The following is a 25,204-nucleotide window of genomic DNA, read 5'->3' on the forward strand; positions in this document are numbered from 1 at the left end:
CCCTTTTACTCAGCTGGCCCACTTGTGCCTCCAAATTTCTAATGGAGGACCTTGTTTCATTCATGAAACTTAGAGTGGCCTTAGATAGATCAGAGACTATATTTCTAAGCTAGATGGATTCTGCTCAGAATTCTCTGTCTATTGTTGGGTGGATGAAGGAAAAGGCTTGCTATTGCTAAACCTGTTTCTTCCACCATTATTAAAGCCTTGTTGAGGCTTTTGTTGATCCTTCCATGAGAAATTTGGATGATTTCTCCATGAGGGATTATAGGTGTTTTCATAGGGTTCACCCATGTAATTCACCTCTGCTATTGCAGGGTTCTCAAGATCATAAGCTTCTTCTTCAGAAGATGCCTCTATAGTACTGTTGGATGATTCCTTCAATCCATTCAGACTCTGAGAAATCATATTGACTTGCTGAGCCAATATTTTGTTCTGAGCCAATATGGCATTCAGAGCATCAATTTCAAGAACTCCCTTCCTTTGAGGCGTCCCATTACTTACAGGATTCCTTTCAGAAGTGTACATGAACTGGTTATTTGCAACCATGTCAATGAGATCTTGAGCTTCTGCAGGTGTTTTCTTTAGGTGAATGGATCCACCTACAGAATGGTCCAATGACATTTTAGATAATTCAGAGAGACCATCATAGAGTATATCTAGGATGGTCTATTCTGAAAGCATGTCAGAAGGACACTTTTTGGTCAGTTCCTTGTATCTCTCCCAAGCTTCATAGAGGGACTCACCTTCTTTCTATTTGAAGGTTTGAACATCCACTCTAAGCTTACTAAGCTTTTGAGGAGGAAAGAACTTGGCTAAGAAAGCCGTGACCAGCTTACCCAAGAGTTCAGGCTGTCTTTAGGTTGAGAGTCCAACTATATTCTAGCTCTGTCTCTTATAGCAAACGGGAAAAGCATAAGCCTGTAGACCTCAAGATCAACCCCATTGGTCTTAACAGTATCACAGATCTGCAAGAATTCAGTTAAGAACTGAAAAGGATCTTCTGATGAAAGTCCATGAAACTTGCAGTTCTGTTGCATCAGAGAAACTAATTGAGGTTTCAGCTCAAAATTGTTTGCTCCAATGGCAGGGATTGAGATGCTTCTTCCATGTAAATTGGAATTTGGTGCAGTAAAGTCACCAAGCCTCTTCCTTGCATTGTTATTAATTTCGGCTATCTCTACTCCTTTTTCGAAAATTTCTGTCAGATTTTCTCCAGAGAGTTGTGCTTTAGCTTCCCTTAGCTTCCTCTTCAGAGTCCTTTCAGGTTCAGGATCATCTTCAACAAGAATGTTCTTATCCTTGTTCCTGCTCATATGAAAAAGAAGAAAACAGAAAAGAAAATATGGAATCCTCTATGTCACAGTATAGAGATTCCTTTATGTGAGTAGAATAAGAAAGGAATAGGAGAAGAGAAATTCGAACACCAAGAGGAAAAGAGGGTTCGAATTTTGAGATGAAGAGAAGTGTTAGTAAATAAATAAAATAATTAGAAAGAGATAAGGGGGAGAGAATTTCGAAAATTAATTGAAAATAAAAGAAAAATATTTTTGTTTTTAATTTAAAATTAAAAATTAAAATTCAAAAATTAAGAAAGGAAAATAAAATTAAATCAAATTAACATTTAAAACAACTAGTTAATTAAAAAGGAATTTTGAAAAAGAGGGAAGGGATTTTCGAAAATTAGAGAGGGAGAGTTAGTTAGGTAGTTTTGAAAAAGATAAGAATTAAACAAAAAGTTAAGTGGTTAATTGAAAAAGAATTGAAATCAAATTTTGAAAAGATAAGAAGTTAGAAAAGATTTTGAAATTGATTTTGAAAAAGATGTGATTGAAACTTATTTTGAAAAAGATTTGAAAAAGAAATTTAAAAAGATTTGATTTTGAAAATTAAAGTTGATTACTTGACTAACAAGAAACAAAAAGATATGATTTTAAAATTTAGAGATTGAACCTTTTTTATTAGGTAAGTAACAAACTTAAAGTTTTTGAATCATTCACATTAATTGTTAGCATTAATTTTGAAAATATGAAATGTAAAGAAGAAAAAGATTTTGAAAATCAATTTTGAATTTTTCGAAAATATGAAAGAAAAATGAAAAAGATTTGATTTTTGAAAAAGATTTGAAAAAGATAGAATTTTTAAATTGAAAATTTGATTTGACTCATAAGAAACAATTAAATTTTAAAAAGTTTTGAAAAAGTCAACTCAAATTTTCGAAAATTTATGGGTGAAATAAGGGAAAGATATTTTTTTGATTTTTGAATTTTTGATGAAGAAAGAGAAAAACAATAAAAAGACTCAAAACATAAAAATTTTGGATCAAAACAAAGGAAACATGCAAGAACACTTTGAATTTCAAGATGAACACCAAGAACACTTTGAATGTCAAGATGAATATCAAGAACACATTTTTTAAAATTTTTAAGAAAAGAAAAATATGCAAGACACCAAACTTAAAAATTTTTATTCTCTAGACACTAATAATTCAAGAATGCATATGAAAAACAGGAAAAGACACAAAACAAGAAAATATGAAGATCAAACAAGAAGACTTGTCAAGAACAACTTGAAGATCATGAAGAACAAGAAAGAAACTCAATGCATGTGTTCTTCGAAAATTTTAAAGAAAAATTAAAGGCATGCAATTGACACCAAACTTACAATTTGACACTAGACTCAAACAAGAAATATCAAGAAATTTTTTTGGTTTTTATGATTTTATTAAATTTTTTTTATTTTTTCGAAAATTATTTTGGGAAGAACAAAAAAGAAGAAAATTTTTTTGTATTTTTTGAAAATAAAAAATAAAAAGCTTAAAATTAAAATAAAATTACCTAATCTGAGCAACAAGATGAACCGTCAGTTGTCCAAACTCGAACAATCCCCGGCAACGGCGCCAAAAACATGGTAGCGAAATTGCGATCATCAACAACGGCACCAAAGGCTTGGTGCTCTCAAACGTGAATCACACTTTGTCACAACTTTACACAACTAACCAGCAAGTGCACTGGGTCGTCCAAGTAATACCTTACGTGAGTAAGGGTCGATCCCACGGAGATTGTCAGCTTGAAGCAAGCTATGGTCACCTTGTAAATCTCAGTCAGGCAGATTCAAATGGTTATGGTGAATTGATAATAAAAATATAAATAAAATATAAACTAGGATAGAGATACTTATGTAATTCATTGGTGAGAATTTCAGATAAGCGTATAGAGGTGCTTTCGTTCCTCCTGAACCTCCGCTTTCCTGCTGTCTTCATCCAATCATTCCTACACCCTTCCATGGCAAGCTGTATGTAGGGCATGACCATTGTCAATGGCTACATCCCATCTTCTCTGTGAAAATGGTCCAATACGATGTCACTGCATGGCTAATCATCTGTCGGTTCTAGATCATACCAGAATAGGATTTACTATCCTTTTGCGTCTGTCACTACGCCCAGCACTCGCGATTTTGAAGCTCGTCACAGCCATCCCTTCTCAGATCCTACACGGAATACCACAGACAAGTTTTAGACTTTCTGGATCTCGGGAATGGCCATCCATGGGTTCTAACTTATACCACGAAGATTCTAATATCTCAGACTCGGTCCCCTGTATTAGATACCTAAGAGATACTCATTCTATCTCATCTTCATGTAGAACGGAAGTGGTTGTCAGGCACGCGTTCATAGGTGAGAATGGTGATGAGCGTCACATAATCATCACATTCATCATGTTCTTGGGTGCGAATGGATATCTTAGAATAGGAATAAGCTTGAATTAAATAGAAAAACAATAGTACTTTGCATTAATTCATGAGGAACAGCAGAGCTCCACACCTTAATCTATGGTGTGTAGTAACTCTACCGTTGAAAATACATAAGAGCAAGGTCCAGGCATGGCCGAGAGGCCAGCCTCCCTAAATGGCATATGAATTCGAAAATTAGGAAAAAAGGAACTCCATTACAATAGTAAAAAGTTCTATTTATGCTAAACTAGTTACTAAGGTTATAGGAATGAGTAAATGATGCAGAAATTCACTTCTGGGGCCCACTTGATGTGTGCTTGGGCTGAGCATTGAGCTTTACACGTGTAGAGGCTTCTCTTGGAGTTGAACGCCAGTTTGTAACCTGTTTCTGGCGTTTAACTCCACTTTGCAACCTGTTTCTGGCGTTTAACTCCAGAATGCAATATGGAACTGGCGTTGAACGCCAGTTTGCGTCGTCTAAACTCGGCCAAAGTATGGACTATTATATATTGCTGGAAAGCCCTGGATGTCTCCTTCCAACGCAATTGAGAGCGCTCCATTTAGAGTTCTATAGCTCCAGAAAATCCACTTTGAGTGCAGGGAGGTCAGAATCCAACAGCATCTGCAGTCCTTCCTCAACCTCTGAATCTGATTTTTGCTCAAGTCCCTCAATTTCAGCCAGAAAATACCTGAAATCACAGAAAAACACACAAACTCATAGTAAAATCCAGAAATGTAATTTTTATTTAAAAACTAATAAAATTATATTAAAAACTAATCAATTCATACTGAAAACTATGTAAAAACAGTGCCAAAAAGTGTATAAATTATCCGCTCATCAAGGAGCTCCCCATTAGTCCAACTTAAGGTCAATAAATAAAAGTGCTAGGTGGGAGACACCCCCACATGGTAAACTCTTTTTATTTTCTCTTGTAAATATTGGTAATTTAGGTTTAATTTCATGTTTTGTTTAGTTAGTTGAGTTTAATTGGGAGTCTAGTAGGTTAAATAAGGTCTTATGATGTTTTGGTAATTTTTTTTAGGTTTGGAATGCTTGGTTTGGTGCAAGAACATGGAAAAACTTTGAAAAGCAGAGCATAATCCACGCGTACGCGTGCTTCACGCGTACGCGTGACCCAAGTATTTTTGAGAACCCACACGCACGCGTCAACCACGCGTATGCGTGGATGAAAATTTTTGTTTTCCAATCCATTTTCCCGAGAGTTGCGCCTGCACTGTGCGCGTTTTGTGCCTTTCGCACAAGAGAACTCACGCGTACGCGTATAGGACGCGTACGTGTCTCTCTCTAAATAACCCATCGATGCGCACGTGTGACACACGCGTATGCGTCGTTTCCATTTCACCATTCCCGCGCGTACGCATCATGCACGCGTACGCATGGACGCCCTTACTTCACTACACATCTTTTCTTCTCTTCTTTCCATTTCTTCCCTTCTTCTCTCCTCTTCTCTTTTTCTACCCCTCATTCAACACTACAAAACACCATTTATACCCATTTGTTTTAGTTAGTTAGTTGTTTAGTTGGTTTACTCTCTGTTCAATTTTTGTTTTCTATTATAAGTATTGGATTGTTAATTTTGCTTACTATCTCTTGCTGCTGATAATTGATAAGTGATTACGAAAAACTTGTCTCTCAACAAATTTCCCTTAGCAAGTATACCGAATTGTCGTCAAGTAATAACTCACAAAAGAGTGAGGTCGAATCCCACAGAGATTAATGGATTAAGCAATCAATGGTTGATTAATTATCCTAGTTAGACAAATCATATTGGAGTGAAAAGTAACAAGGAAATGTAAATTTCATGAATGTAAAGGAAAAACTATAAAGTGCAGAAAAGTAAAATGGCAAGAAAAGTAAATGTAAGAACTAAAAATAAAATGAACATTAGGATCAAGAGATATTGCAATCCTCCGGATCAAGTTCATTCTCATCTCTTCCTCAATCAATGCATTCATTGATCTCCTTGGCAATCTTTAGTGATTGGATCCCAATTCCTCGGCAATCCAATCTCTCTAAGCTTGAACAATTTTCCAATTCCTTGATTTAATTGCTCATGAAAAGAGATGAAGTTTGGTCACTGATTATACCACACACATTCATAGATCAAAGTTATGGTAGGATTAAATGTCACAACATCCATCCAACCCCCAATCTAATCCAATGTGAGAGAGCATTTCTAGCATGATTTCCTCATTCCTCTTCCAAGCTTCAAAGGAAATCCAAGTATGAGCAATTTCTCTTCCAAGAAAATTACCCAATTGGATGAAGATCGAAAGCTCTCTAGTAAAATCAAGAGAAAAGAAAGAAGAAGAAGAATAAGAACTACAATTGATTCATTGAATCACAATAGAGCTCTCTAACACATTGAAAAGAGTTAGTTGATCATTGCTCTACCAAAATAGGAAAGAAAGAAAGTACAGAAAAGTAAAGATGAAGATTAAAACTGAAATCGAAACTTTAAAATTCATAAATGAAAATTACAACGAAAACAAAACTACTCCTAAGGAAGAAAAGAAGAGAAAAGGAAGAAGAGTGTAGGAGGGGAGGGGTCCGAAGACCCACTCCCCTTGGAGTGTGCCAATTCACAGAAGTTCGAATTGGTCTTCACTCTCTCCCCCTTCCTTCAATTCTCCGTTCCAGAATTAATTCAATGTAGAAACTAAGGCCTTTTTATAGGCTCTCCTAAATTACAAAAATGAAATGAAATTAAAAGCAAATTACAATGAAATGAAAATTAACTATTCTAGATGCTTCTTGTGGCCTTGATTGGTTGACAATTGTGGGCTTGCTTGCTTGAGCTTTGAAGTGGACTTGAGAGAGAAGTGAATCAAATTGTGGTCCAGGGTGACTTGGCTTTATTGCTTCTGTTATCCATACTAACGCTACAAGTGTGGCGTTAGTGCTGAAGTTAGTGTGGCTAACGTCACACTTGCTACCCAGTTGGTGTTTTTGGGGCTTAAAAGATGCTTCTTGTTTGTTCTCTAATTTTATGCCCACTATAAAGTATTATATATCGTTGGAAAGCTCTGAATGTCAGCTTTCTAACACAACTAGAATCACCATAATTAAACCTCTATAACTCAAGTTATGCTCCTTTGAAGTGGACAAGGTCGCTCGCATAGTCGCTAGCGTTACTGGAAAAAGCGAGTCACAATAACATTAGCGATCAGGGGCTTAATGTTGCCAGGCTCTGGAGTTCAAAATTAATGTCTAACCCATACTATTATATATTTTTGGAAAGTCCTAAATGTCTACTTTCCAACGCCTTTGAAAGCGCATCATTTGGAGCTCTACAGCTCGAGTTACACTTCTTGGAAGGTGAAGAGGTCAGCTAGCCTTACTACAGGTTGGTACCATGTTCATCTTTGCACTTTCGGGGCAGGTTTTCTCCCATAAATTTAGTGTCCACCATGTAGTGCCATATATGCTTGGAAAGATCTGGAATCCTACTTTCCAATGCCATTAGAATCACCTCATTTGGAGCTTTGTGGCTCAAGTTATTCTTGTTTGAAGAAGGCATGGTCAGGCTGCCAGGTGAGACTTTTGTCCACGTTAGTGTAACTAACATGGCCACTAACGTGGGTCTTCCTTTGCTTTGAAAACGTTAGTGGCACTCACTTTTTCCACTAACGTTGGCGTTTTTCTTTCCTTCCACGTTAGTTCCCACGTTAATGTAACTAATGTGGAAGCTAACGTGGGTCTTCTTGCTTCCTTAGTGTTATTGGCACTCACTTTTGCCAATAACGCTTCTCCTTCTTCAAAGTTAATGCCATTAACTTTCTCACTAACGTTGGGGCTTCTCTTTTCTTCCATGTTAGTGGAGCTAATGGGGTCGCTAACGTGGGTCATCTTGCCCTTCGCTAACGTTAGTGGCGTTAACGTTCTCACTAACTTTCCAAGCTTTCCTTCCTTCCACTTGAATGGCCACGTTAGTGGCACTAATGTAGCCACTAACATGGCTCTTCTCTGCTTCTTTTGGTCTGAAATCAAACAAACAAAGTGTATCAAAGTAACATACAAGACAAACTTCACTTAGTGTGATCTATTTCATCATATTTACCCTATATATTAACTAAAATTCACCTATACTTGAGATTTTATTTCATGTAGAGATTTTTCATGCTTTTGCTCCTTTATCAACAGAAATTGTATGAAAACTGAATTAAAATCTACTGAAAAAGCATAGAAAAATAGGCCATGATTCCCTAGCATCACAGCACCAAACTTAAATCTTGCTTGTCTCCAAGCAAGAAGAGAATCATGCAATAAGGTTTGACAATCCAAGGTAAGAAGAGTAGCAGTGTAATGTTCATGGTTAGCTAGCTTTCTATGCATGCAACAATCGCAAAAGAAATTCAGATGATTGATGCCTCTATCTAGCTCATTTTATGAAATCTTTTCTGTATGTTTCTTCCTTGAACAAGCTTTTCATTCTCTTTTTATCTTATCTTCTAGGTGCTTTGCACCATGATTTGAAAGCTACGATTCTGAATGCTTTGTTTTCAAGTATTACCACTTGATACATAAGCACCACAAGCATTTAATCAGAGGACTCTTTTAGCTCATTTTGTTTTCTTGTCTTCTTGACTCTCTAATCATTGATGCTCAGAGCCTTAAGCCTTGAGAGAGTGCTTTTGCACTTGAGCCTAGCCTTGACTCTAAATGTTTTGTTTTCAAGCTTTTTGCTTGATACATAAACACCACAAGCACTTAACAATTGAATTGTCATTGGTACTCAGAGCCTTCAGCTTTCTCATTCTCTCCCTTTTCTTTTCTTGCCTCATTTGCAATTGCTTTTTCAAGGATTTCATGATTTCAAAAATTTCATAAAATATCCTAGATGAAAACTTCAATTAAATAAATTCAAATGCAATTGAGCAACAATAGTCATGCTAGCTTTCCAATACTTATATGCTCATGCTAACTTCTTCTTAAATGACCTTGTTTGTTTATGATCATGAAACTACATTTCTTTGGTCTCACAAAAATTCAAGATGGCAATCATAATATCACAGCAACATATTGTAATTCAAAAATCAAACTATGCTTATTCATAAGGAGCAAGCACACATACATACAAAGAAATTAGAAGACAATCATGAAATTGAATGTACTGGAAATAAGTAAGAGGAGAAAGGAACTTTACCACCTTGTAGTTCATCTTCATTGTTGTTGCCCTTTTTCTCCTACTTTTCTCCCTTCCCACACCAATTTAGACTAATTGCTTGTCTTCAAGCAGCAAATAAAACAGTGGTGGTGGGGTCTATGATGGGTCATGAACGTCTTACATACTGAAATGTAAGTGATGTATGTGGTTAAGCAAGCAAAAATTAAGGATAACACTGTAGGCCAAAGAAGCACAGACATTATGATTATACAAATAAATGGTGTTGCTGGATACATTGCATAGAAAAATAAATGGCACACCAAACTTAGTGTGACACTTTCTCTTGGAATTGATGCAAGTATCCAAAAAGATTGAAAACAGAATGTTGCAGGGCAACACCAAACTTAGAATGTGATCATATGCCAATTTTATTTGAGAAGAAACTAAGTAAAAAAAAATTGTTGTATAAAAAATAAAATCACCAAGAGCCAGAGCTGTCACGAATAGAGGCTTCTTGGTGAGGCATTAACAAACACAGATATACAAGAAAATAAAGAAACAAAAGAAAAGAAAGACAAAAGAAAAGTGTCTAATCTAGTAAATCAATCAACCGGTAGTTTGTTAATCACAATTAATCCCCGGCAACGGTGCCATAAACTTGATTACGAAAAACTTGTCTCTCAACAAATTTTCCTTCGGCAAGTATACCGAATTGTCGTCAAGTAATAACTCACAAAAGTGTGAGGTCGAATCCCACAGAGATTAGTGGATTAAGCAATCAATGGTTGATTAATTATCCTAGTTAGACAAATCATATTGGAGTGAAAAGTAACAAGGAAATGTAAATTGCATGAATGTAAAGGAAAAACTATAAAGTGCAGAAAAGTATATGTAAGAACTAAAAATAAAATGAACATTGGGATCAAGAGATATTGCAATCCTCCGAATCAAGTTCATTCTCATCTCTTCCTCAATCAATGTATTCATTGATCTCCTTGGCAATCTTAAGTGATTGGATCCCAATTCCTTGGCAATCCAATCTCTCTAAGCTTGAACAATTTCCCAATTCCTTGATTTAATTGCTCATGGGAAGAGATGAAGTTTGGTCACTGATTATACCACACACATTCATAGATCAAAGTATTGGTAGGATTAAATGTTACAATATCCATCCAACCCCCAATCTAAGACAATGTGAGAGAGCATTTCTAGCATGATTTCCTCATTCCTCTTCCAAGGTTCAGAGGAAATCCAGGTATGAGCAATTTCTCTTTCGAGACAATTACCCAATTGGATGAAGATCGAAAGCTCTCTAGTAAAATCAAGAGAAAAGAAAGAAGAAGAAGAATAAGAACTAAAATTGATCCATTGAATCACAATAGAGCTCTCTAACCCATTGAAAAGAGTTAGTTGATCATTGCTCTACCAAAATAGGAAAGAAAGAAAGTGTAGAAAAGTAAAGATGAAGAATAAAACTAAAATTGAAACTTCAAAATTCATAAATGAAAATTACAACTAAAACGAAACTACTCCTAAGGAAGAAAAGAAGAGAAAAGGAAGAAGAGTGTAGGAGGGGAGGGGTCCGAAGACCAACTCCCCTTGGAGTGTGCCAATTCACAGAAGTTTGAATTGGTCTTCACTCTCTCCCCCTTCCTTCAATTCTCCGTTCCAGAATCAATTCAATGTAGAAACTAAGACCTTTTTATAGGCTCTCCTAAATTACAAAAATGAAATGAAATTAAAAGCAAATTACAATGAAGTGAAAGTTAACTATTCAAGATGCTTCTTGTGGCCTTAATTGGTTGACAATTGTGGGCTTGCTTGCTTGAGCTTTGAAGTGAACCTGAGAGAGAAGTGAATCAAATTGTGGTCCAGGGTGACTTGGCTTTATTGCTTCCGTTATCCATACTAACGCTACAAGTGTGGCGTTAGTGCTGAAGTTAGTGTGGCTAACGTCACACTTGCTACCCAGTGGGTGTTTTTAGGGCTTAAAAGATGCCTCTTGTTTGTTCTCCAATTTCATGCCCTCTATAGAGTATTATATATCGTTGAAAAACTCTGAATGTCAGCTTTCTAATGCAACTAGAATCATCGTAATTGGACCTCTATAACTCAAGTTATGCTCTTTTGAAGTGGACAAGGTCGCTCGCATAGTCGCGAGCGTTACTGGAAAAAGTGAGTCACAATAACGTTAGCGATCAGGGGCTTAATATTGCCAGGTTCTGGAGCTCAAACTTAATGTCCACCCCATACTATTATATATTGTTGGAAAGCCCTGGATGTCTACTTTCCAACGCCTTTTAAAGCGTATCATTTGAAGCTCTACAGCTCGAATTACACTTCTTGGAAGGTGAAGAGGTCAGCTGCCCTTACTACAGGTTGATACCATGTTCATCTTTGCACTTTCGGGGAAGGTTTTCGACCTCAAATTTAGTATCCACCATGTAGTGCCATATATGCTTGGAAATATCTGGAATCCTACTTTCCAATGCAATTAGAATCACCTCATTTGGAGCTTTGTGGCTCAAGTTATTCTTATTTGAAGAAGGCATGGTTAAGCTGCCAGGTGAGACTTTTGTCCACGTTAGTGTAACTAACATGGCCACTAACGTGGGTCTTCCTTTGCTTCGCAAACGTTAGTGGCACTCACTTTTTCCACTAACGTTGGCGTTTTCCTTTCCTTCCACGTTAGTTCCCACGTTAATGTAACTAACGTGGAAGCTAACGTGGGTCTTCTTGCTTCGCCAGCGTTATTGGCACTAAATTTTGCCAATAACGCTGCTCCTTCTTCAAAGTTAATGCCATAAACTTTTTCACTAATGTTGGGGCTTATCTTTTCTTCCACGTTAGTGCCCACGTTAGTGGAGCTGACGGGGTCGCTAACCTGGGTCTTCTTGCCCTTCGCTAACGTTAGTGGCGTTAACGTTCTCACTAACTTTCCAAGCTTTCCTTCCTTCCACTTTAATGGCCACGTTAGTGGCGCTAACGTAGCCACTAACGTGGCTCTTCTATGCTTCTTTTGGTCTGAAATCAAACAAACAAAGTGTATCAAAGTAACATACAAGACAAACTTCATTATACTAAGTGTGCCAATAATGCCCAAAATCATAACTTCACTTAGTGTGATCTATTTCATCATATTTATCCTGTATATTAACTAAAATTCACCTATGCTTGAGATTTTGTTTCATGCAGAGATTTTTCATGCTTTTGCTCCTTTATCAACAGAAATTGTATGAAAAGTGAATTAAAATCTACTGAAAAAGCATAGAAAAACATGCCATGATGCCCTGGCATCAATAAGATGTTAGTTTAACATCATTGTTGTTAATATTCTTTGTTGAATTCTTTGTTGAGGTTACAAATTGTCAATTGGGTTGAGCTTTTAATGCTTAACATTTGTGAATACCAAGTACATGTTACATTGCCTTCGAGCTTCTAAATCTTTTGAATTGCATGCACCATGCGTTCATCATCCATTGTTAGGAAATTGTACATTATCAATGCAATTTTTTCAGGATGCTTGCTCTGATTGAGCATCACCTATTTCATGCGTTGAGATTTTGGAATTGTGAAATTGGATCGAAATCTTACCAAGTGATATATTTTTGAGGTTTCTAAGCTTTGTGGACCATGCTTGCTATGTGATTAATTTTCACTTCTACATTATTTTTTCTTAAGTTCCATAGCATCCATGTGTTCCACCTCTATGTAACTTAGGTATTGCAAATAAACTTCAATATGTGTCATTGTTTGATGTGTAAGTTTCACATTTCATCTTGTTCATTAAAGTTACCTTGCACAACAATCAATGTCCATCCATTACCAAATTCACAATTGCTTGATTTCGCTTGAATGCTTTTATGTTTCTTCACATGTTTGGTTGCCTTAACCTACAAGTTCTCTTCAAAGTATTTCAAGCACACTAGAATGAGTGAAGTGCATACTTTCTTTGTGTAATTGTGACATATCTCTCTATGATAGTCTGTGCGTTCTAAAGGGCGCCTAGTTTAGAATTCACACACCTATTTTTTTCATTAATGTCACACCAATTCACTCACTCCATTCTAGTGATTCACCTCATTCCAACAATGCACGCTTCCTTGCTTTTATATTTTCTCATTTTACGGTGTTATTTCCTATTTTTCATTACTAATGCACCATAAGCAAAAAGATGGAAGCGGAAGGAAGAACACACAGCACTGGTTGACCTACTGATAAACCCCGTTTTTTAGGGTTTATCATGTATAGATTTTGAAGGTTTTATCAATGATCTTCCACACTTATTCATATAAAAATACATGATTTTATGTTCCTTCCCGAATTTTTTCTCAGAGATGAAAACATGTTTCTTTTGCATTAAAATTGATGTGTTTTAATTCCCCTTTATTACCATTCGATGCCGTGACCCGTTTGTTAAGTGGTTTCAGAAGCTATAGGGCAAAAATGGCTAAGAGGGATGAAGGAAGCATGCATTAATAGAAGGAGCATGGAATAAACTAGAGTTTTGAAATTTGGGCATGGGCGCGCACGTGCACCGTACGCACGTGTACCCCCAGAGCCGACGCAGTGGAGCCGAACGAGAAGCCGGCACATTTATATGGCTAGGCCAAAAATCCTTGGACGCGCGCGCGCACTGAGCGCCTGCGCGCACACTCGCAAAAAGCCCCAGGGGCGCGTACGTGCACTGTGCGCGTACGCGCCGATAGTCGCACGTGATTTTTTAAGAAGAAAACGTGGCCAGCGATTTCAGGCAAGGGAAGGCCCTGTTTTGGGGTAGAATTCTAGCGGGAAAAGCATAAGAAGACCAAGGATTAAGGGGATTGAGACAATTAGACATAATTTTAGATATTTTGGGTAGTTAGTTACATTTTGGCTTTTAGAGAGAGAAACTCCAACTTCTCTCTAGGATTTTACTTTCTCCATTGCAATTCTCCATTGAATTCTTGGTGAGATCCATTGCTAACTCACTTTTACTTTGATAAAAGTTGTAGATCTACTCTTCTTCTACTCTCAATTAGTATTCCTTTGATTCAATCTCTTTGATCTAGATTTGTGACTTTGTTACTTTGAATTTTGATTAATGAATTAAAGAATTTCGTTCAATTGCTTGATTGTTGAAGATTTCTTGGATTAGATAGCTTTAATTCAATTCCTTTCTCTCAATTTTATCATGTCTTCTATGATTTCCTACCAATTGTTTGTGAAAATCATAACCCTAGCTATGGAGTAGATTTCCCTTACTTGGCTTAGGGATTGTGTTATTGGAGACACTTGAGTAGTGGATATCAATTGTTGATTAGGAATTGAGAATTGCTAATTGACTTGGAATGCACTAAAGCTAGACTTCTCTAGGGTGAGACTAGGTGGTGCACGAAATGTGAATCACACTTTTCACAACTCGTACCACTAACCAGCAAGTGCACTGGGTCGTCCAAGTAATACCTTACGTGAGTAAGCGTCGAATCCCACGGAGATTGTTGGTTTGAAGCAATCTATGGTTATTTTGCAATTCTTAGTCAGGAAGTCAATTATATTTATCAGTTGAATTGCGAATGAACAAGAGAGCATGGATTAAAGGTTACTTGTTATGCAGTAATGGAGAATATGTTAGAGTTTTGGAGATGCTTTGTCTTCTGAATCTCTGCTTTCCTCTCTCTTCTGATTCACGCACGCACGTCCTCCTATGGCAAGCTGTGTGTTGGTGGATCACCGTTGTCAATGGCTACCATCCATCCTTCCAGTGAAAACTACGCTCACGCGCTCTGTCACAGCACGGCTAATCACCGGTTGGTTCTCGATCTGGTTGGGATAGAATTCCTTGATTCTTTTTCGTCTGTCACTAACGCCCAGCCTTCATGAGTTTGAAGCTCGTCACAGTCATTCGATCATCGAATCCTACTTGGAATACCATAGACAAGGTTTAGACTTTCCAGATTCTCATGAATGCCGCCATCAATTCTAGCTTATACCACGAAGATTCTGATTAAGGAATCTGAGAGATATTCATTCAATCTGATGTAGAACGGAGGTGATTGTCAGACACACGTTCATGGATTGAGGAAGGTGATGAGTGTCACTGATCATCACCTTCTCCATAGTTAGGCGCGAATGGATATCTTAGATAGGAACACGCATGTTTGAATGGAAAACAGAAATACTTGCATTAATTCATCGAGACACAGCAGAGCTCCTCACCCCCAACAATGGAGTTTAGAGACTCATGCCGTCAAAGAGTACAAAGTTTAGATCTAAAATGTCATGAGATTCAAAATAAGTCTCTAAAAGTTGTTTAAATACTAAACTAGTAGCCTAGGTTTACAAAAAGTGAGTAGACTATGACAGATGGTGCAGAGATCCACTTCTGGGGCCCACTTGGGGTATGCTGGGGCTGAGACTTAAGCAATTCACGTGCATAAGGCCATTTTGGGCGTTCAACGCCAGGTTTGGATCCATTTCTGGCGTTGAACTCCAACTTTTAATCCTTTTCTGGCGCTGGACGCCAGAATTGGGCAGAGAACTGGCGTTGAACGCCAGTTTATGTCGTCTATCCTTGAGCAAAGTATGGACTATTATATGTTGCTGGAAAGCCCTGGATGTCTACTTTCCAACGCAATTGGAAGCACGACATTTCGAGTTCCGTAGCTCCAGAAAATCCACTTTGAGTGCAGGGAGGTCAGAATCCAACAACATCAGTAGTCCTTTTTCAGCCTTAATCAAATTTTTGCTCAGCTCCCACAATTTCAGCCAGAAAAATACCTGAAATTACAGAAAAACACACAACTCATAGTAAAGTCCAGAAATATAAATTTTTCCTAAAAACTAATGAAAATAAACTAAAAACTAACTAAAATATACTAAAAACTATATGAAATTAACCCCAAAAAGCGTATAAAATATCCACTTATCACAACACCAAACTTAAACTGTTGCTTGTCCTCAAGCAACTAGACAAATAAAATAGAAGACTAATAGGTTGAGAAGCAATAATATCTTAGAGTTTTTGAGTGAAGCTCAGATTCTAATTAGATGAGCGGGACTAGTAACTTTTTGCTTCCGAACAGTTTTGGCATCTCACTTTATCCATTGAAGCTCAGAGTGATTGGCATCTATAAGAACTTAGAATTCAGATAGTGTTATTGATTCTCCTATTTTAGTATGATGATTCTTGAACACAGCTATTTCATGAGTCTTGGCCGTGGCCCTAAGCACTTTGTTTTCCAGTATTACCACCTGATACATAAATGCCACAGACACATAATTGGGTGAACCCGTTGGATTGTGACTCAGCTTTGCTAAAGTCCCCAATTAGAGGTGTCCACAGTTCTTAAGCACACTCTTCTTTCTGCTTTGGACCTTGACTTTAACCGCTCAGTCTCAAGTTTTCACTTGACACCTTCACGCCACAAGCACATTGTTAGGGACAGCTTGATTTAGCCGCTTAGGCCAGGATTTTATTCCCTTAGGCCCTCCTATCCACTGATGCTCAAAGCTTTAGGATCCTTTTTATTACCCTTGCCTTTTGATTTTAATAGCTATTGGCTTTTTCTGCTTTTCTTTTTTTTTTTTGCTGCTTTTTTCTTGCTTCAAGAATCATTTTTATGATTTTTCAGATTATCAATGACATGTCTCATGTTCACCATTCTTTCAAGAGCCAACATATTTAACAGTCTTAAACAACAAATTCAAAAGACATATGCACTGTTCAAGCATTCATTCAGAAGACAGAAAGTATTGCCACCACATGTAACTAATTAGAATTTCTCTTATTAAAACTCGAAATTTTATTGCCTCTTATTCAAAAGATCTACTATTTTATTCATGTTTGCTGATGATGAGAAAAATAAACTATGGCTTAATTGGAGATAAAATCATAATAGATACTAATTACTACTATATGACTCCTAAGGTGAACTTCTATAACGACACTATCACAGAGTTAAAGCAGAAATTGGAATTTAACAACCTTTGTTCTGGGAAATGGGTGTTCCTCTGATCCGTGGGGTGCTTGATTATTCAAGAGAAAACTTCTGGCGCTTCAATTCCCTTAAGTCACGCCCTTGCTCCTCTTGTTCTTTAAACATATAGGTCAGCATTTGACTGTGTTCCTTCTGTTCTTTTATTATTTGCTCCATAGCTTCCCGGATCTTGGTGACAGACGTCTCAAGATACTCCCAGTATTCAGATTGAGGGATTTCTGGGAGAAATTCCTGTGTTTTCTTCTTGGTGGGATCCTCCTGCGCTTGTTGTTTTTCCATTAATGCTTTGGTGATTGGTTTCTCAACTGAGATATACTCAGTTATTCCCATTCTTACTCCGGTGTCCTTGCAGAGCAGAGAAATCACGCTTGGATAAGCCAACCTGGCCTCTTTAAAATTTTTGTTAGCAATTTTATAGAATTCAGCTGAGATCAGCTGATGAACCTCCACTTCTTTTCCCATCATGATGCAATGGATCATCACTACTCTTTTAACTGTGACTTCAGAACGGTTGCTAGTAGGCAACAGAGAATGCCCAATGAAGTCCAACCATCCTCTGGCGAATGGTTTGAGATCCTCTCTCTTGAGTTGATTTGGGACACCCTTTGTGTTGGTGGTCCACCTGGCTCCAGGGATACATATGTCCTCTAGAATCTTATTCAGGCCCTTGTCTGTTCTCATCATTCTCCTGTTGAAGGAGTCTGGATTGTCTTTCAGCTGAGGTAGCTTTAAGATCTCTCTGATCTTATCAGGGATGGTATGAACAATCTTTCCTCTGACCATGGTCCGATATTCATAGAAAACAGTTCCAGATAGTTTTTGCTTGTCACTCTGCCACATATTAGCATAGAACTCCTGGACCATATTCCTTCCCACTTTCGTTTCAGGATTAGCTAGGACTTCCCAGTTCCTGATTCGAATTTGCTCCTGGATCTCCAGATATTCATCTTCTTTCAGATCGAATCTAACTTCCGGGATCACTGATCTCAGACCCATTTTTTTGTTATAATGGTCTGAATGTTCTTTAGATAAGAACTTCCCTTGATTCCAAAGTGGTTTTGGAACGCTCTCTTTCTTGCCTCTTGGAGTGGGTTGTTTTCCTTTGGGAGCCATGATCTTAGTGATCACGGATAAACACACCAAACTTAGAGGTTTGCTTGTCCTCAAGCAAAAGAAAAGAAAGGAGAGGGATAGAAGGAGAGCTAGGTGCAATTGTTGATGGGAGGGGAGGGAGGCCGAACTCAAATTTATAGGGAGGGAGGGTGGGTTTTTCGAAAAAGAAGAGATAAAGATATGATAAAAAGATTTATTTGGAAAAGATAAGATAGAAGATATGATAAGAGAATATATAGTTTAAAATTGAGAGGATATGAAAGATTTTTGAAAAAGATAGATTTAGATTTTGAAAAAGATATTGATGAGTTGAAAAGATAGATTTGTAAAAAAAAAGTTTTGAAAAGAGTTGGATTGAATTTGCAAAGAGGCCTAGTGCTTATGGATTAAAATACATTTGATATTTTTAGGGTAGGGTTTTTAGAAATTATGGAATTTAGAAATCAAGGTTCTTAACATGTTTATGCAAGAAATGATGAATTGAAGTATGAAAATCAAGATTTAGAATGAAAAAATTTGAATAAAAATGAGTTTTGTCTCCTCCCTGCCATCCTGGCATTTGAACGCCCAAACACTGCCTGTTTTGGGCGTTCAACGCCCAAATGCTGCTCTCCTGGGCGTTCAACGCCCAGCTGCTGCCATTACTGGCGTTCAACGCCCAGTGGGTGCCCATTTCTGGCGTTGAACGCCCAGATTGCTACCACTACTGGCGTTCAACACCCAGTGGATGCCCATTTTGGGCGTTGAACGCCCAAAATACACTTTTACTGGCGTTTTCTTGCTAGTGAGCTCTTTTTCTCTGTTTTGTATGCCGAGTCCTTCTGTAACTCTGTGGACTTATACAAATGATTCCTCACCTCAGTGTCAGTGAACTTTATATGAACAAATAAAAATAAAATTAGGGCAAAATGCTTAGAGGATTGTTGCCCCATGGCTGGGTTGCCTCCAAGCAAGCGCTTCTTTATTGTCTTTAGCTGGACCTTGCTGAGCTTTTAATCTAGCTTCAGCCTTGAGCATTCTTGCTCAATGTTGCCTTCAAGATAGTGCTTGATTCTCTATCCATTGACAATGAACTTCTTATCAGAATCAATATCTTGAAGCTCCACATAACCATATGGTGATACACTTGTAATCACGTATGGTCCCCTCCACCGGGATTTTAGTTTCCCGAGGAATAGCCTGAGTCTAGAGTTAAACAACAGAACCTTCTGTCCTGGTTCAAAGATTCTAGATGACAGCTTTCTGTCATGCCACTTTTTTTATTTCTCTTTATAAAGGTTGGCATTTTCGAAAGCTGTGAATCTGAATTCCTCTAGCTCATTTAGCTGGAGCAATCATTTTTCTCCTGCTAATTTGGCATCAAAGTTTAGGAATCTGGTTGCCCAGCAGGCCTTATGTTCCAGTTCCACGGGCAGGTGACATGCCTTACCATACACGAGTTGGTATGGAGAGGTCCCTATTGGGGTCTTGAATGCTGTTCTGTAAGCCCACAGAGCATTATCCAAGCTCCGTGCCCAATCCTTTCTACGGGTATTTACTGTCCGTTCCAGGATTCTCTTTAATTCTCTGTTAGAGACTTCAGCTTGCCCATTAGTCTGTGGATGATATGGAGTAGCCACCTTGTGGCGAATCCCATACCGAACCATGGCAGAGTAAAGCTGTTTATTGCAGAAGTGGGTGCCCCCATCACTGATTAGTACTCTAGGGACACCGAACCTGCTAAAGATATGTTTCTGGAGGAACTTCAGCACCGTTTTAGTATCATTGGTGGGTGTGGCAATGGCCTCAACCCATTTTGATACATAATCAACTGCCACCAGAATATAAGTGTTTGAGTATGATGGTGGGAAAGGTCCCATGAAGTCAATTCCCCATACGTCAAACAACTCAATTTCTAAAATTCCTTGTTGAGGCATGGCGTAACCATGGGGCAGATTACCAGCTCTTTGGCAATTGTCACAGTTACGTACAAACTCTCGGGAATCTTTATGGAGTGTGGGCCAATAGAAGCCACATTGGAGGACCTTGGTGGCTGTTCGCTCACCTCCGAAATGGCCTCCATATTGTGATCCATGGCAGTGCCATAGGATCCTCTGTGCTTCTTCTCTAGGCACACACCTACGGATTATTCCATCTGCACATCTCTTAAAGAGATAGGGTTCATCCCACAAGTAGTACTTTGCATCAGTAATTAATTTCTTCTTTTGTATCCTGTTGTACTCCTTGGGTATGAACCTTGCAGCTTTATAGTTTGCAATATCGGCAAACCATGGTGTTTCCTGAATGGCAAATAAATGCTCATCCGGAAAAGTCTCAGAGATCTCAAGAGAGGGGAGGGGCGTCCCTTCTACTGGCTCTATCCGGGACAGATGATCAGCTACTTGGTTCTCTGTCCCTTTTCTGTCTCTTATTTCTATATCAAACTCTTGCAGAAGCAACACCCATCTGATGAGCCTGGGTTTTGAATCCTGCTTTGTGAGTAGATATTTAAGAGCAACATGATCAGTATACATAATCACTTTTGATCCTACTAAGTATGATCTGAACTTGTCAATGGCGTAAACCACTGCAAGTAATTCTTTTTCTGTGGTTGTGTAATTTTTCTGGGCATCATTTAAAACGCGACTAGCATAATAAATGACATGCAGAAGCTTGTCATGCCTCTGTCCCAATACTGCACCAATGGCGTGATCACTGGCATCACACATTAGCTCAAATGGTAACGTCCAGTCTGGTGCAGAAATGACTGGTGCTGTGACCAGCTTAGCTTTCAGCGTTTTGAATGCCTACAGGAACTCTGTGTCAAACACAAATGGCGTGTCAGCAGCTAGCAGATTGCTTAGAGGTTTTGCGATTTTTGAAAAATCCTTTATAAACCTCCTATAAAATCCTGCGTGCCCCAGAAAGCTTCTGATTGCCTTAACATTGGCAGGTGGTGGTAATTTTTCAATTACCTCTATTTTTGCTTGATCCACCTCTATTCCCTTGTTTGAAATTTTATGCCCAAGAACAATCCCTTTAGTCACCATGAAGTGACATTTTTCCCAGTTTAAAAGTAGGTTGGTTTCTTGGCATCTTTTCAGAACAAGTTTCAGGTGATCAAGACAGGAGCTGAATGAGTCTCCATATACTGAGAAGTCATCCACGAAGACTTCTAGAAATTTTTCCACCATATCAGAGAAAATAGAGAGCATGCATCTCTGGAAGGTTGCAGGCGCATTACAAAGCCCAAATGGCATCCTTCTATAAGCAAACACTCCAGATGTACATGTGAATGTTGTTTTCTCTTGATCCTGAGGATCTACTGCAATCTGGTTATAGCCTGAGTAGCCGTCCAAAAAGCAGTAATAATCATGACCTGCTAGTCTTTCTAGCATCTGGTCTATGAATGGTAAAGGAAAATGATCCTTTCTGGTGGCTGTATTGAGCCTTTTGTAGTCAATACACATGCGCCACCCTATAACTGTTCTTGTAGGAACCAGTTCATTTTTTTCATTATGAATCACTGTCATGCCTCCCTTTTTTGGGACGACTTGGACAGGGCTCACCCAGGGGCTATCAGAAATAGGATAAATAATCCCAGCCTCTAGTAATTTGGTGACCTCTTTCTGCACCACTTCTTTCATGGCTGAATTTAGCCGCCTCTGTGGTTGAACCACTGGTTTGGCATTATCCTCCAATAAGATTTTGTGCATGCATCTAGCTGGGCTTATGCCCTTAAGGTCACCTATGGACCACCCAAGAGCTGTCTTGTGTGTCCTTAGCACTTGAATAAGTGCCTCCTCTTCCTGTGACTTTAAGGCAGAGCTTATGATCACTGGAAAAGTGTCACCTTCTCCCAGAAATGCATATTTCAAGGATGGTGGTAATGGCTTGAGCTCGGGTTTAGGAGGTTTTTCCTCTTCCAGAAGAAATTTCAGTGGCTCTTTCATGTCCTCTGAATCCTCTAAATTAGGCTGAACATCTTTAAAGATGTTTTCCAACTCTGATTCAAGACTCTCAGCCATGTTGATCTCTTCTACCAAAGAGTCAATAAGATCAACTTTTATGCAGTCTTTTGATGTGTCTGGATGCTGCATGGCTTTGACAGCATTCAACTTAAACTCATCATCATTGACTCTCAGGGTTATTTCCCCCGGTTGGATGTCAATGAGGGATCGTCCAGTTGCTAGGAAGGGTCTTCCTAGAATGAGAGTAGCACTCTTGTGCTCCTCCATTTCCAACACAACAAAGTCAGTGGGAAAGGCGAATGGCCCAACTCTGACAATCATGTCTTCAATCACGCCTGATGGGTATTTAGTGGAGCCATCAGCAAGTTGGAGACATATCCTGGTTGGTTTAACTTCTTCAGTTAAGCCAAGCTTTCTGATAGTGGATGCAGGTATTAGGTTGATGCTTGCCCCAAGATCGCATAAAGCTGTCTTGGTGCATTGACATTCTAATATGCATGGTATCAGAAAACTCCCAGGATCTTTGAGCTTCTCAGGAAAGCTTTTCAGAATGACTGCACTGCATTCTTCAGTGAGGAGAACTCTTTCTGTTTCTCTCCAATCCTTTTTATGACTCAAGATCTCTTTCATGAACTTGGCATAAGAAGGTATTTGCTCAAGTGGTTCTGCAAATGGAATCTTTATTTCAAGAGTCCTGAGGTAATCTGCAAAGCGAGCAAATTACTTATCCTGCTCCTCTTTCCGGAGTTTTTGAGGATAAGGTATCTTGGCTTTATATTCTTCAACCTTAGTTGCTGTAGGTTTATTGCCTACAGAAGTGGTTGAAGAAGCCTTTTTAGAGGGGTTGTCATCAGCACGTGTGTGTGTCTGATCTCTCATTGGCAATTGAGTGCCAGAGTTAGAAACTGGAGTGACGTGAGATGCCAACTCAGTGTCTGTTTCTGGCGTCTGAACGGCAGAACTGTGCCCATTTTGGGCGTTCAGCGCCAGGTCTTCCCCATTTTGGGCGTTCAATGCCAGATTCTTGCCTATTTCTGGCGTTGAACGCCAGTCCTGCCTTGTTTCTGGCATTGAACGCCAGTCCTGCCTTGTTTTTGGCGTTGAACGCCAGTCCTGAGCATGGTCTGGGCATTCAGCGCCAACCTTCCACCAAATTTTTGGCATTTTAGTTCCAGAAATACTTTTCCCTGGGCTCTTACTGTCCTCAGGTAAATTTTGGGTGGTTTGCTCATTTCTTAGCTTTTTGCTGCTTTGAGGTGGGGTGTTTAATGTTTTCCCACTTCTTAGTTGAACAGCTTGGCATTCTTCTGTTATTTGCCTTGACAACTGCTGCTTTGTTTGCTTAAACTGTTCGTCCATATGTATATTAGCCATCCTTGTCTCTTGTAGCCTATCTTTGAATTCGGCTAACTGCTTTGTTAGAAAGTCAAATTGCTGATTGAATTCAGCAGCTTGTTTTACAGGACTGAGTTCAACAGTTGCTGTTTTAACCTCTTCTTCCATGGAAGGGTCACTGCTTAGGTACAGATGCTGATTCCTGGCAACTGTATCAATGAGCTCTTGAGCCTCTTCAATTGTCTTTCTCATGTGGATAGATCCACCAGCTGAGTAATCTAGAGAAATCTGAGCTCCTTTTTCAAGCCCATAATAGAAGATGTCTAACTGAACCCACTCTGAAAATATTTCAGAGGGGAATTTTCGTAGCATCTCTCTGTATCTCTCCCAGGCATCATAAAGAGATTCATTATCTCTTTGTTTAAAGCCTTGGATGTCCAGCCTTAGCTGTGTCATCCGTTTTGGGGGAAAGTATTGATTCAGGAATTTTTCTGTCAGCTGTTTCCATGTCCTTATGCTGGCCTTAGGTTGGTTATTTAACCACCTCTTAGCTTGATCTTTCACAGCAAATGGAAACAGTAATAGTCTATAGACATCCTGATCTATTTCCTTATCATGTACTGTGTCAGCAATTTGTAAAAACTGTGCCAGAAACTCTGTAGGTTCTTCCTGTGGAAGACCGGAATACTGGCAACTTTGCTGCACCATGATAATGAGCTGAGGATTCAACTCAAAGCTACTGACTCCAATGGAGGGTATACTGATACTACTCCCATATGAAGCAGTAGAGGGGTTAGCATATGACCCCAGATTCCTTCTAGACTGTTCATTTCCACTTAGAACCATGATGGAGAAAGGGAGATGATGTAAAATAGAGAAGAAATATTTTTATTTATTTAATTATTTATTTATTTCGAAAATAAAATAAATAAAAATGGGTGAAGATTTTCGAAAAAATGAGGAGAGAGAAAGTGGTTAGGAAGTTTTAAAAAAGATATGATTTTTTTTTTTGAAAAGGATTTTAAATTTTGAAAAAAAAATCTGAATTTTAAAATTGATTTTTGAAAAATTGCTTTAAAATAGAGGGAAAAGATATTTTTGAATTTAATGAGGAAAGAGAAAAAACAATAAAATAACACAAGATCTAAAATTTTTAGATCTAATGCTCCTTGTTTTCGAAAATTTTGGAGGGAAAACACCAAGGAACACCAAACTTAAAGATTTTAAGATCAAGACACAAGGAAAACTCAAGAACGCCTTGAAGACTCACAAGAACAACAAGAACATGAAGAAGGAATACCAAACTTAAAATTTTTAGAAAACCAAACTAAAATTTTCGAAAAACAAAGAAAAATCAACAAGAAAACACCAAACTTAAAGTTTGGCACAAGATTTAATAGAAGAATTATTTTTGAAAAAGAAGATTTTGAAAAGAATATAAAAGATTCTGTCCCAGTTACCAAGAACACAGACTAACGCTCTAGCCAACTGAGTTATAAATGTAAAACTTGTTTTGAAGAAGTATTTTTAAATAACTAAGAATGAAAAAATATTTTTTTTTTTGAAAACTAATGTTTTGAAAAGGCACAAGAAAAACAAGAAAAATCGCAAAACAAGAAAAACTAAAGATCAAACAAGAAAAATTCAATAAAAAAAATATAATTTTCGAAAAAAAATTTTGAAAGAGAAAATAAGGATTCTAAAATTTTAACCAAAAACAATAATAAGAGACTCTAAACCAAAAAGAAAAATTTTTCCTAATCTAAGCAACAAAATAAACCGTCAGTTGTCCAAACACGAACAATCCCCGGCAACAGCGCCAAAAACTTGGTGCACGAATTGAGAATCACACCTTTCACAACTCGTACCACTAACCAGCAAGTGCACTGGGTTGTCCAAGTAATACCTTACGCGAGTAATGGTCGAATCCCACAGAGATTATTGGTTTGAAGCAAGCTATGGTTAT

The 25,204-nt window shown here is 38.2% G+C and overlaps 1 non-coding gene across 1 annotated transcript; it reads left to right on the top strand.

Annotated features, from left to right (window-relative positions):
• Positions 1-678: 678 nt before the first annotated feature.
• LOC112780307 (small nucleolar RNA R71) lies at positions 679-786 on the top strand. The gene has a single exon (XR_003191153.1). It is a non-coding gene; the product is annotated as a small nucleolar RNA R71 (small nucleolar RNA).
• Positions 787-25,204: the final 24,418 nt, after the last annotated feature.

This window comes from Arachis hypogaea, chromosome 19 (genome assembly GCF_003086295.3).
Source record: "Arachis hypogaea cultivar Tifrunner chromosome 19, arahy.Tifrunner.gnm2.J5K5, whole genome shotgun sequence".
Lineage (NCBI taxonomy): Eukaryota > Viridiplantae > Streptophyta > Magnoliopsida > Fabales > Fabaceae > Arachis > Arachis hypogaea.